This window comes from Bombina bombina, chromosome 2 (genome assembly GCF_027579735.1).
Source record: "Bombina bombina isolate aBomBom1 chromosome 2, aBomBom1.pri, whole genome shotgun sequence".
Classification (NCBI taxonomy): Eukaryota; Metazoa; Chordata; class Amphibia; order Anura; family Bombinatoridae; genus Bombina; species Bombina bombina.
The window spans coordinates 993,628,014-993,641,684 of NC_069500.1; the positions used below are offsets into that span (position 1 = coordinate 993,628,014).

General features: G+C 43.5%; 3 non-coding genes across 3 annotated transcripts; 2 read left to right on the forward strand and 1 right to left on the reverse strand.

Moving 5' to 3' along the window:
- The first annotated feature begins 323 nt into the window (after window positions 1-323).
- On the forward strand, window positions 324-395 carry TRNAM-CAU (transfer RNA methionine (anticodon CAU)). Its single transcript has one exon. It is a non-coding gene; the product is annotated as a tRNA-Met (tRNA).
- A 5,703-nt stretch (window positions 396-6,098) lies between these two features.
- TRNAM-CAU (transfer RNA methionine (anticodon CAU)) lies at window positions 6,099-6,170 on the reverse strand. The gene has a single exon. It is a non-coding gene; the product is annotated as a tRNA-Met (tRNA).
- A 998-nt stretch (window positions 6,171-7,168) lies between these two features.
- Window positions 7,169-7,240, forward strand: TRNAD-GUC (transfer RNA aspartic acid (anticodon GUC)). Its single transcript has one exon. It is a non-coding gene; the product is annotated as a tRNA-Asp (tRNA).
- Window positions 7,241-13,671: the final 6,431 nt, after the last annotated feature.

Consider the following 13,671-nt stretch of genomic DNA (forward strand, 5'->3'; position numbering starts at 1 on the left):
AGGCATTTGCAGATAGGGAGAAAGGCACACGTGCGCAGGTGAGATCCTCTTACAGGCCCCGTCACCAGGCCGGCCCCATCTCCTTTCGGTAGCGCAATGTAGGCAGCTGGCGTAAGCTCCATTTCTTCCTACAACTGCTTAAGCACAACAGCCCAAGCACTAGCGCAGAGGCACCCTGGGTAAATTGATATGCCTAGCTAGGGTTAGAGTTTGGATGTTAAGAAAAGCCGTAAAAGGACATTGCAAGGTGTCTCTTCGACCAGGCAAACTTTATGCGGACCAATAGGCGCTGCAGCATTCAACATGGGTGCGTGACTGAGCAAAGCAGAGTGGCGCAGTGGAAGCGTGCTGGGCCCATAACCCAGAGGTCGATGGATCGAAACCATCCTCTGCTATGTCTTTATCTTGCCGGCAAACTTATGTCTTTCTTTGCCGCATCTGAAAAAAGTAACAGGGATGAGAGTGCTAAGAATAGTACCACTTTACACAACCGAGTTAGCCATGGGTCTTAGTCCAAGACCTCATGTCTTGTTGTTTTGTTTGGTGCGGCTAATCATGCAGGCCATATAGCCCTCCCACCATTAGGGGTTGTAACAGGTATTAAACTAATAAGAACAGTACTACAAAAATAAAGATACTTAACATGGTTTCAAGAGCCAAGGTTTTATTGTTGTACTTTGTTAGGCTAGTCATGATGGCCATGTAGACCTCCCCCGAGAGGTTTGGAAGTAACAGGGATGACAGTGCTAAGAATAGTACTACTTTACACAACCGAGTTAGCCATGGGTCTTAGTCCAAGACCACATGTCTTGTTGTTTTGTTTGGTGCGGCTAATCATGCAGGCCATATAGCCCTCCCACCATTAGGGGTTGTAACAGGTATTAAACTAATAAGAACAGTACTACCGAAATAAACCTAATTAACATCTTTTGAGAGCCAAGGTTTTATTGTTGTACTTTGTTAGGCTAATCATGATGGCCATGTAGACCTCCCCCGAGAGGTTTGGAAGCAACAGGGATGACAGTGCTAAGAATAGTACAACTTTACACAACCGAGTTAGCCATGGGTCTTAGTCCAAGACCGCATGTCTTGTTGTTTTGTTTGGTGCGGCAAATCATGCAGGCCATATAGCCCTCCCACCATTAGGGGTTGTAACAGGTATTAAACTAATAAGAACAGTACTACCGAAATAAACCTAATTAACATGGTTTCGAGAGCCAAGGTTTTATTGTTGTACTTTGTTAGGCTAATCATGATGGCCATGTAGACCTCCCCCAAGAGGTTTGGAAGTAACAGGGATGACTGTGCTAAGAATAGTACTACTTTACACAACCGAGTTAGCCAATGGTCTTAGTCCAAGACCGCATGTCTTGTTGTTTTGTTTGGTGCGGCTAATCATGCAGGCCATATAGCCCTCCCACCATTAGGGGTTGTAACAGGTATTAAACTAATAAGAACAGTACTACCGAAATAAAGCTACTTAACATGGTTCCAAGAGTGCATGTTTTATTGTTGTACTTTGTCAGGATAATCATGATGGCCATGTAGACCTCCCCCGAGAGGTGGCAGTAACAGGGATGAAAGTGCTAAGAATAGTACTACTTTACACAACCGAGTTAGCCATGGGTCCCAGTCCAAGACCGCATGTCTTGTTGTTTTGTTTGGTGCGGCTAATCATGCAGGCCATATAGCCCTCCCACCATTAGGGGTTGTAACAGGTATTAAACTAATAAGAACAGTACTACCGAAATAAAGCTACTTAACATGGTTCCAAGAGTGCATGTTTTATTGTTGTACTTTGTCAGGATAATCATGATGGCCATGTAGACCTCCCCCGAGAGGTGGCAGTAACAGGGATGAAAGTGCTAAGAATAGTACTACTTTACACAACCGAGTTAGCCATGGGTCCCAGTCCAAGACCGCATGTCTTGTTGTTTTGTTTGGTGCGGCTAATCATGCAGGCCATATAGCCCTCCCACCATTAGGGGTTGTAACAGGTATTAAACTAATAAGAACAATACTACTGAAATAAAGCTACTTAACATGGTTCCAAGAGTGCATGTTTTATTGTTGTACTTTGTCAGGATAATCATGATGGCCATGTAGACCTCCCCCGAGAGGTGGCAGTAACAGGGATGAAAGTGCTAAGAATAGTACTACTTTACACAACCGAGTTAACCATGGGTCCCAGTCCAAGACCGCATGTCTTGTTGTTTTGTTTGGTGCGGCTAATCATGCAGGCCATATAGCCCTCCCACCATTAGGGGTTGTAACAGGTATTAAACTAATAAGAACAGTACTACCGAAATAAAGCTACTTAACATGGTTCCAAGAGTGCATGTTTTATTGTTGTACTTTGTCAGGATAATCATGATGGCCATGTAGACCTCCCCCGAGAGGTGGCAGTAACAGGGATGAAAGTGCTAAGAATAGTACTACTTTACACAACCGAGTTAGCCATGGGTCCCAGTCCAAGACCGCATGTCTTGTTGTTTTGTTTGGTGCGGCTAATCATGCAGGCCATATAGCCCTCCCACCATTAGGGGTTGTAACAGGTATTAAACTAATAAGAACAGTACTACTGAAATAAAGCTACTTAACATGGTTCCAAGAGTGCATGTTTTATTGTTGTACTTTGTCAGGATAATCATGATGGCCATGTAGACCTCCCCCGAGAGGTGGCAGTAACAGGGATGAAAGTGCTAAGAATAGTACTACTTTACACAACCGAGTTAGCCATGGGTCCCAGTCCAAGACCGCATGTCTTGTTGATTTATTTAGTGCGGCTAATCATGCAGGCCATATAGCCCTCCCACCATTAGGGGTTGTAACAGGTATTAAACTAATAAGAACAGTACTACCGAAATAAAGCTACTCAACATGGTTCCAAGAGCGCATGTTTTATTGTTGTACTTTGTCAGGATAATCATGATGGCCATGTAGACCTCCCCTGAGAGGTGGCAGTAACAGGGATGAAAGTGCTAAGAATAGTACTACTTTACACAACCGAGTTACCATGGGTCCCAGACCGCATGTCTTATTGTTATATTTTGTCAGGGTAATCAGGCAGGCCATATAGACCTCCCCCGATAGGGGGAGTAAAAGGGATTAAAGTGCTCAGAATAGTAGTACTTAACACAACCGAGTTACCATGGGTACCAGACCGCATGTCTTATTGTTATATTTTGTCAGGGTAATCAGGCAGGCCATATAGACCTCCCCCGATAGGGGGAGTAAAAGGGATTAAAGTACTCAGAATAGTAGTACTTAACACAACCTAGTTACCATGGGTCCCAGACCGCATGTCTTATTGTTATATTTTGTCAGGGTAATCATGCAGGCCATATAGACCTCCCCCGATAGGGTGTGTAACAGGTATTAAAATGCTAAGAACAGTACTACTTAACACAACCTTACCATGGGTCCCAGAGCATATGTTTTATTATTATATTTTGTAAGGGTAATCATGCAGGCCACATAGACCTCCCCCGATAGGGTGAGTAACAGGTATTAAAATGCTAAGAACAGTACTACTTAACACAACCTTACCATGGGTCCCAGAGCATATGTTTTATTATTATATTTTGTAAGGGTAATCATGAAGGCCATATAGACCTCACCCGATAGGGGGAGTAACAGGGATTAAAGTGCTAAGAACAGTTCAACTTAACACAACCTAGTTAACACTGGTTCCCAGACCGCATGTCTTATTGTTATATTTTGGTAAGGTAATCATGCAGGCCATATAGACCTCCACCGAAAGGGGGAGTAAGAGGGATTAAACTGCTAAGAAAAGTACTACTTAACACAACCTAGTTACCATAGGTCCCAGACCGCGTATCTTGTTGTTCTACTTAGTCAGGGTAATCATGCAGGCCATATAGACCTCCCCCAATAGGAGGTGTTACAGGGATGAAAGTGCTAAGAATAGTACTACTTAACACAACCTAGTTACCATGGGTCCCAGACCGCATGTTTAATTATTATACTTTGTCAGGGTAATTATATATCTAACAAATCTATCTATTTATCTTCTATCGATTCTATCTATCTATCAATCTATGTATATCTATCTATCTATCCTATCTATCTATCTATCTTGTGTCCGGACTGTTTTGAGACAGCCACTTGTGTTTTTGACAAATTTGAAGTAGGAGGACAGACCAATCACAGGGATTAAACTGCTAAGAATAGTAATACTTAAGAAAACCTAGTTATACCAGTACCACCATGGGTCCCAGACCGCATGTTTGGTTGTTATACTTTGTCAGGGTAATCATGCAGGCCATATAGACCTCCCCCGATACGAGGAGTTACAGGGATGAAAGTGCTAAGAATAGTACTACTTTACACAACCTAGTTACCATGGGTCCCAGACCGCATGTTTAATTATTATACTTTGTCAGGGTAGTTATATATCTAACAAATCTATCTATTTATCTTCTATCGATTCTATCTAACTATCATTCTATGTATATCTATCTATCCTATCTATCTATCTTGTGTCCGGACTGTTTTGAGACAGCAACTTGTGTTTTTGAAAAATTTGAAGTAGGAGGACAGACCAATCACAGGGATTAAACTGCGAAGAATAAAAATACTTAAGAAAACCTAGTTATACCAGTACCACCATGGGTCCCAGACCGCATGTTTTGTTGTTATACTTTGTCAGGGTAATCATGCATGCCATATAGACCTCCCTTGATAGGGGGAGTAACAGGGATTAAAGTTCTAAGAATAGTACTACTTAACACAACCTAGTTACCATGGGTCCCACACCGCATGTTTTGTTGTTAGACTTTGTCAGGGTAATCATGCAGGCCATATAGACCTCCACCGAAAGGGAGAGTAAGAGGGATTAAACTGCTAAGAAAAGTTTTACTTAACACAACCTAGTTACCATGGGTCCCAGACCGCGTGTCTTGTTGTTATACTTAGTCAGGGTAATCATGCAGGCCATATAGACCTCCCCCGATAGAAATGGAGCGTACGCGAGCTGTCTACATTGTGCTACCGAAAGGAGATGGGGCCGGCCTGGTGACAAGGCCTGTAAGAGGATCTCACCTGCGCACGTGTGTCTTTCTCCCTAGCTGCAAATGCCTCTGCTGGGAAGCACGCAATGAGATAGTTTTTTCTTTTTCCTTTCCACAGATAGTTATGTAGCTAGCTAGCTGTGCTGGGCTGCCTGGAAGGGTCTCTCTATTAACTCCTGGGCCTGCCTTAGCAAAGGCCATGCTCACAGAGGCTCTGAAGGCAGTGATGAGTGAGGAGGAAAGTCCCATCTTCACAAGAAACAAAGGCCTGAAAACTACAGGCATTATGATGTCATTGTTATTATTCTTGCTACCTCAAAGATACAGCAAGGCCATTGAGTACAGCCCTTGCCTTGGGAAGCCTGCACCTTCTCAAAGACAAGTACCTTTACCCAAACCACTGCAGCCAGGACAGGCCATGTTTCTGCAGCCAAGTCGGCAAAAGTTTCCCCCCCCCCCCAAGTTATTCCTAAAGCTACGCTACGTAACTGTAGGCCTCGCACGCAAGGGACATGGAAGCCGTTTCTTTGCTTTTTCTACATATACCATCTGCAATGAAGCTTTGCATTGCAAAAAAAAAAGAAAAAAAAAACCCATAAAAATCTGCACGCAAAAGTCATGTTTTTTGAAGCATTTAAAAGCCCATTGCTTATTGTAGCGTCACGTAAAGGAGAATGCGCACAGCTTTTCCTCGTTAGTATAGTGGTGAGTATCCCCTCCTGTCACGCGGGAGACTGGGGTTCGATTCCCCGACGGGGAGGTGTGCCTTTTACCACCAGGCGTCTACCACATCACAGGAAGTGTAAAATAAAAAAAAATAAAAAGGAGCGTTAAGCCAAAGGCCTTGCCTAAAAATGGAGGGGAAAAAAGAAATATATCTACAGGTACTGCGTGCAAATCTACCCCGTCGGCACTGTGCCGCTATTTTCCCGCTTGCCTGAAAGAAGAGGCTTGCGAGGGCTTAGCGCATGTGTCTTGCAGGCCCTGCGCTGCCGTGTTTTGAAAGTCATTGGCATTTTCAGATGCGGCAAAGAAAGACATAAGTTTGCCGGCAAGATGAAAACATAGCAGAGGATGGTTTCGATCCATCGACCTCTGGGTTATGGGCCCAGCACGCTTCCGCTGCACCACTCTGCTTTGCTCAATCACGTGCCCATGTTGCATGCTGCAGCGCCTATTGGTCCGCATAAAGTTTGCCTGGTCGAAGAGACACCTTGCAATGTCCTTTTACGGCTTTTCTTAACATCCAAACTCTAACCCTAGCTAGGCATATACTGTCAGGCTGCTGGCAATGCTGTTTCCACCAAAGCCACTCCCATTATTAAAATCAATTTACCCAGGGTGCCTCTGCGCTAGTGCTTGGGCTGTTGCGCTTAAGCAGTTGTAGGAAGAAATGGAGCGTACGCCAGCTGCCTACATTGCGCTACCAAAAGGAGATGGGGCCGGTCTGGTGACGGGGCCTGTAAGAGGATCTCACCTGCGCACGTGTGCCTTTCTCCCTAGCTGCAAATGCCTCTGCTGGGAAGCACGCAATGAGATAGTTTTTTCTTCTTTTTCCTTTCCACAGATAGTTATGTAGCTAGCTGTGCTGGGCTGCCTGGAAGGGTCTCTCTATTAACTCCTGGGCCTGCCTCAGCAAAGGCCATGCTCACAGAGGCTCTGAAGGCAGTGATGAGTGAGGAGGAAAGTCCCATCTTCACAAGAAACAAAGGCCTGAAAACTACAGGCATTATGATGTCATTGTTATTATTCTTGCTGCCTCAAAGATACAGCAAGGCCATTGAGTACAGCCCTTGCCTTGGGAAGCCTGCACCTTCTCAAAGACAAGTACCTTTACCCAAACCACTGCAGCCAGGACAGGCCATGTTTCTGCAGCCAAGTCGGCAAAAGGTTTTTTTTTCCCTCCCCTCAAGTTATTCCTAAAGCTACGCTACGTAACTGTAGGCCTCGCACGCAAGGAACATGGAAGCCGTTTCTTTGCTTTTTCTACATATACCATCTGCAATGAAGCTTTGCATTGCAAAAAAAAGAAGAAAAAAACCATAAAAATCTGCACGCAAAAGTCATGTTTTTTGAAGCATTTAAAAGCCCATTGCTTATTGTAGCGTCACATAAAGGGGAGTGCGCACAGCTTTTCCTCGTTAGTATAGTGGTGAGTATCCCCGCCTGTCACGCGGGACACCGGGGTTCGATTCCCCGACGGGGAGGTGTGCCTTTTACCACCAGGCGTCTACCACATCACAGGAAGTGTAAAATAAAAAAAAATAAAAAAAAATAAAAAGGAGCGTTAAGCCAAAGGCCTTGCCTAAAAATGGAGGGGAAAAAAGAAATATATCTACAGGTACTGCATGCAAATCTACCCCGTCGGCAGTGTGCCACTATTTTCCCGCTTGCCTGAAAGAAGAGGCTTGCGAGGGCTTAGCGCATGTGTCTTGCAGGCCCTGTCCGCTGCCGTGTTGTGAAAGTCATTGGCATTTTCAGATGCGGCAAAGAAAGACATAAGTTTGCCGGCAAGATGAAGACATAGCAGAGGATGGTTTCGATCCATCGACCTCTGGGTTATGGGCCCAGCACACTCTGCTTTGCTCAGTCACGCGCCCATGTTGCATGCTGCAGCGCCTATTGGTCCGCATTAAGTTTGCCTGGTCGAAGAGACACCTTGCAATGTCCTTTTACGGCTTTTCTTAACATCCAAACTCTAACCCTAGCTAGGCATATACTGTCAGGCTGCTGGCAATGCTGTTTCCACCAAAGCCACTCCCATTATTAAAATCAATTTACCCAGGGTGCCTCTGCGCTAGTGCTTGGGCTGTTGCGCTTAAGCAGTTGTAGGAAGAAATGGAGAGTACGCGAGCTGCCTACATTGCGCTACCGAAAGGAGATGGGGCCGGCCTGGTGACGGGGCCTGTAAGAGGATCTCACCTGCGCACGTGTGCCTTTCTCCCTAGCTGCAAATGCCTCTGCTGGGAAGCACGCAATGAGATCGTTTTTTCTTCTTTTTTCCTTTCCACAGATAGTTATGTAGCTAGCTGTGCTGGGCTGCCTGGAAGGGTCTCTCTATTAACTCCTGGGCCTGCCTCAGCAAAGGCCATGCTCACAGAGGCTCTGAAGGCAGTGATGAGTGAGGAGGAAAGTCCCATCTTCACAAGAAACAAAGGCCTGAAAACTACAGGCATTATGATGTCATTGTTATTATTCTTGCTGCCTCAAAGATACAGCAAGGCCATTGAGTACAGCCCTTGCCTTGGGAAGCCTGCACCTTCTCAAAGACAAGTACCTTTACCCAAACCACTGCAGCCAGGACAGGACATGTTTCTGCTGTTTTTTTAAATCTACACTATTGTTACAACAGATATGAGTTGCACTGGGGTGACACTGTGCCCTGGCAGGCACTGAAACGCACACGTGTTAAGGAAACTGACTGCTATTATTTCACAGTCAAAAAAGTGTTGTTTTTTTAAATGTACACTACTGTTACACCAGATATGAGTTGCACTGGGGTGACACTGTGCCCTGGCAGGCAGGCACTGAAACGCACACGTGTGAAGGAAACTGACTGCTATTATTTCACAGTCAAAAAAGTGTTTGTTTTTTTAAATGTACAATACTATTACACCAGATATGAGTGGTGGCACTGGGCAAGTGGGCACAGTATACGCTTTGAGCCTGACACACACGCTGGCAGGCAGGCAACTGCAATTAGATTACACAGGAAAAAAAAAAAAGCAGATATGTTCTAGCCCTAAAAAGGGCTTTTTGGGGTGCTGTCCTTACAGCAGAGATCAGATGAGTCCTTCAGGACTGTAGTGGACACTGAATACACTAGCCTAGCTATCGATTTCCCTATTAAATCAGCAGCAGTTACACTGTCCCTCCTCTCACTAAGAATGCAGCTTCCAAATGAATCTAAAATGGATGCTGTCTAGGAGGTAGGAGGTTCTGGGAGGGAGGGTCTGCTGCTGATTGGCTGGAATGTGTCTGCTGATTGTGAGGTACAGGGTCAAAGTATTACTCAATGATGATGAATAGGGGGCGGATCGAACATCGCATATGTTCGCCCGCCGCGACGAACGCGAACAAGCTATGTTCGCCGGGAACTATTCGCCGGCAAACTATTTGCGACATCACTATACTTAGATAGTAGTGAAAAACAAGAATTAGGGTATAGGCAAGACAAACCGCCTGATTAGTCCTCCTAAAATAGGGGGCTCATTATTATTGTGGGGGGAGGTGGTAATTAAAATATAGTAAGCAAGACATAACATGAATGCTTTATGTGGTAACCTCTGTAAGTTTGGGGGTTTATTATAAAAAATACTGATGAAAAACTAGGGTTATATATATGTAGTTAGCTTGAGTAGCTTGTTAGAGTAAACCTTCCAGCAAGATATACATGGAAGCAAGGGAAGCTGTTTAAGGTTAAGGAAGCATGTAAGCACTTAATACAGGAAAGAAAGGCCTATAACCTAAGTAAACTGAAAGAAAAGAAAAATAATTGTGCTATTATAAAGGGCTCAATATGCCAGGGCACAGGCGATATATAAGGTATAATACTTAAAGTGTGAAGAGTAAATATACATATGGGAGTTCTAATTGGTCAGGGGATGTAAGGTAATGAGTTAGTACGGCTAGACATGCGATAAAAGTATTGTGTGTAAAAACCATTAGCTCTCCTCTAAACCCCCACTATCAAAAGTACAAAAGGTTGAGAGCATACACCAATGTTGGTTAGTATTAAGTGGAAATATTTAACATATTCTAAATAAGTGTCAGGACATGAAAGTTTTGAATGTGCCACCACCTGATAGATTGACCAGGCAGCCCAAGACAGAGGTAGGCTATAAATGTAATGTGACACTGAACCTGCCTTTATAATAGAGGGAGTACCATATAATGGTCCTTATTGTTGTGAAGCAGATTATGTATGCCCCTCTTCTGCAGCAAAAGGGTCAAAGTTCTCCCACTGGCATAGCTAAATCCTGTTGGTTAGGTATGGGCCCTATACCTAGCACAGGTGTATTATAACAGTAAGCAGATAACCTACAGCTAAAGGAGAAAAACATACAGCACATTTTGTAAGGCTTAGGTGGAATTTAGCCCATAAAACACTATGGCACTAGTGGCTCCTGTATATACACGATAGGGGCAGGAAGGTGAATATAATCTCAGTTGCTGAACAGCGGATACAAATATGGCCATGCGACAAACCTCATCTCAAGCTTCCATGCATTTCTGTCATCAAGGCATTACAACTCACGTAAAGCACTCTCATATTGTAAAACATATATCTCTAGCAGGAGATAATATGACCTTACAAAGAAACAAGGTAGGACAACAATCATGCAGATGTATAGAACCCAACCAAACAAAACTATAACCCCTAATAGTATACCCAAATATTATAAATCTTATAAAGGATGTGTAGGATGAGCCTTATGTCCAAGTACTGAGACCTAAAGTAATGTTCCTGACACTTGCTACTAGGTGGTGTAAGAGTAGTATTCTTTCCAGCAAGGAAATAGATTGAGGCGAAGTATGAGAGACAAACCAAGGTATCTAGGATCTCTATGGTAGTATTGAAACAACTTCTCAGAATAACTTTCCCCAATATATCATAATACGAACTAAGCAAGTGTCAGCAAAGTAATGGTATACATAGAATATATATATATATATTTGTAGCAAATGTCTAGACATATAAGCAGTATATAAGCATAGGCCAGAACTGAAAAACTCAAATTGCTTTGAGTCCATATAGAAGTCCCATTATGGGCACTGAATCTATGTCCAGACTAACCGATACACTTTCTGACTCCACAAGAAGCTCGCTTTACTTGCTGCAGGAGCCTTAGCAATGTCCACCAGTCAGCGCCGGGGATCGGGTTTTGAAGAACCCCGCACAGTTGTGGCACCCATGCTCCAAGTCTATCTAGCCATGGGTTGATGATGTGACCTGTTCCATGCACCTCAGAGAGGCGTCGGCAGGTCAGTTGGTAGGCGGCAGTCACGCGCGAGCCTCGCGCCCAGATCCACCTTTTAACACGTTGGAGAGTGTTTGTCAGTAGTGCATCTTTTAAGCCGCTATAGAGCGCATCTAGTTGAGAGTCCTGCAGTTTAGTAGCGGAGCCCAATTCCCAGCTAGCATCCCGCCCCTCAATCTCCTTTTCATCATAATGCAATGAGGAATGTCCTGGTGGTAAGATTAAACTGTCGCGGGCCAATTGTATCATTTGCGTGTTTATCTTCGCCGGCAGTTAGGGCAACTGAAGCAGTAGTGTGGTCAATAAAAGGCTTAAAAGCCTCAGTCACTGCATCCAAAAGAGCGTCATTGTGGCGGTCTAGCATTTCCTTTAGCTGAGTTAAAAAGAGCGTGGCCATGTTTTCACACACTTGGTATCTCAATGAGAGGTGGAGAGCAGGGATTGTAAAAGTCAAGCTGTTTGGCACTGCAAAGGTCCTCCAGTAGCATCCAAAAGATAACTTTCAGTAGGAATCTCCAAAATACAGTCAGAAGTGGGTAAAATATGTGGTATAGCCATTTAAAATTATTGTATGTAGTAGGAGCTCTTGAGATGTGCGTCTTGCTTCGATGGCAGTTGGCTCCGCCCCCGAACGCCTCTCTTTTTATCTGGTCTGCAGATAATCATAAAAGAAGGAACCTCCCTCTGGGGGAAGAATTTCTGAACTCCAATTTGTATCCCTGAGATACTATTTCTATTGCCCAGGGATCCTGAACGTCTTGTATCCAAGCCTGGATGAAGAAGGAAAGTCTGCCCCCTTCTAGATCCGGTCCTGGATCAGGGGCCAGCCCTTCATGCTGACTTGGGAGCAGCAGCAGGCTTCTTGGATTGTTTACCCTTGTTCCAAGACTGGTTGGGTCTCCAGGTAGACTTGGTTTGTGAATAGTTCCCTTCCTGTTTAGAGGAAGAGGAAGGGGGGATTCCCTTGAAATTTCCAAAGGAACGAAAATTACTCTGCCGACCTCTCTGTTTGGATTTTTTATCCTGAGGGAGGAGATGACCCTTGCCTCCCGTGATGTCAGAAATAATTTCCTTCAAGTCAGGTCCGAATAGGGTCTTCCCCTTGTAACGAATAGCCAAAAGTTTAGACTTGGATGACACATCCGCAGACCAAGACTTCAACCCTAAGGCTCTGCGTGCTAAGATGGAAAAACCCAAACTCTTAGCCGCCAATTTAGTAATCTGCAGAGAAGCATCCGTAATAAACAAATTAGCTAATTTAAGAGCTTTAATCCGATCCTGTATCTCTTCCAAAGAAGTCTCAGTCTTAAGAGACTCTTCCAGAGCATCAAACCAATAAGCAGCCGCACTGGTAATGGTAACAATGCAAGCCGCCGGTTGTAATAGCAACCCCTGGTGAACATAGATCTTCTTAAGGAGACCCTCCAACTTCTTATCCATAGGGTCTATAAAAGCACAACTATCCTCAATAGGAATAGTAGTTCATTTAGCCAAAGTGGAAATAGCACCCTCCACCTTAGGGACCGTCTGCCAAGAGTCCCTAATATTGTCAGCTATAGGGTACATCTTAAAAATGGGAGAAGGAGAGAAGGGAATACCTGGTCTCTCCCATTCCTTGGCAATAATCTCTGGAGTTCTCTTGGGAACTGGAAAAACATCAGAATAAGTAGGGACTTCTCTGTATCTGTCCAGCTTACTCAATTTCTCTGGAGGAACCACTATTGAATCACAGTCGTCCAGAGTCACCAAAACCTCCCTCAATAATAAGCTGTATGCATTATACCTAGTCATTATGTAGTTACGGTATATGTAAGCATATGGTATGGGGTCTATATCAACTTACTAAATATATTTTAATGCACCCACAAAACACATGCTCATGGCTACACAAGTTACTACTATACATTACTGCCATCTAATTCCTCAATGCCAGATATCTGAAATATCCAGCAGATAAACATTAATATTTTTTTTGTTTTAATTGATTTTATTTGTAATGTTCTAAAAACATATTTATAATGCCTGTATCATTGACAGTCATTAATATATTTTGTTGCAGCCGATCTTTTGGAGTGTATATGATAGGGGTTTGCATAGTAATGTTTGTGGTTAATTTATTACTTAATTCTTGTAAGTTGATTAGCCCATAGCTAAATAGTGACCATATATAAGGTAGCATTTGGACATTGTGATATATGCCTGATGAAACAGCGTGATAGCCGAGAAACGCGTTGCAGGAGGGGATTAAATTGCATGATACCCCTGCAAACCACAGCTTGAACTTTATGTTTTTACATAAATGAATTCTGCAATTTTTAACTGTTGCATATCAAGCTTTTTTTTTAGCAACATATTAGTTTCACAAAGAAGTTTTATTAAATCTAGGGTAATGTCATCATTACTAACACTATCATACAATGCATTACATACTTCATGTTATGGCACTTAGCTAAACGTCTTTACATAGTATATACACAGAAGCCTATTGGTCTCTTCTCACTCACAATGTAATCATTTTGTCCAATAATGAGCCTGTATTATAGAAATGTCATAACTGCTCTTTATATAGTTAATACACCAGTTATCATACTGTTCTTGAATAAATGCAGAAATTTGTTTGCGAGAACCTGACCATGCTGTAAAATAAAAATTGAGAA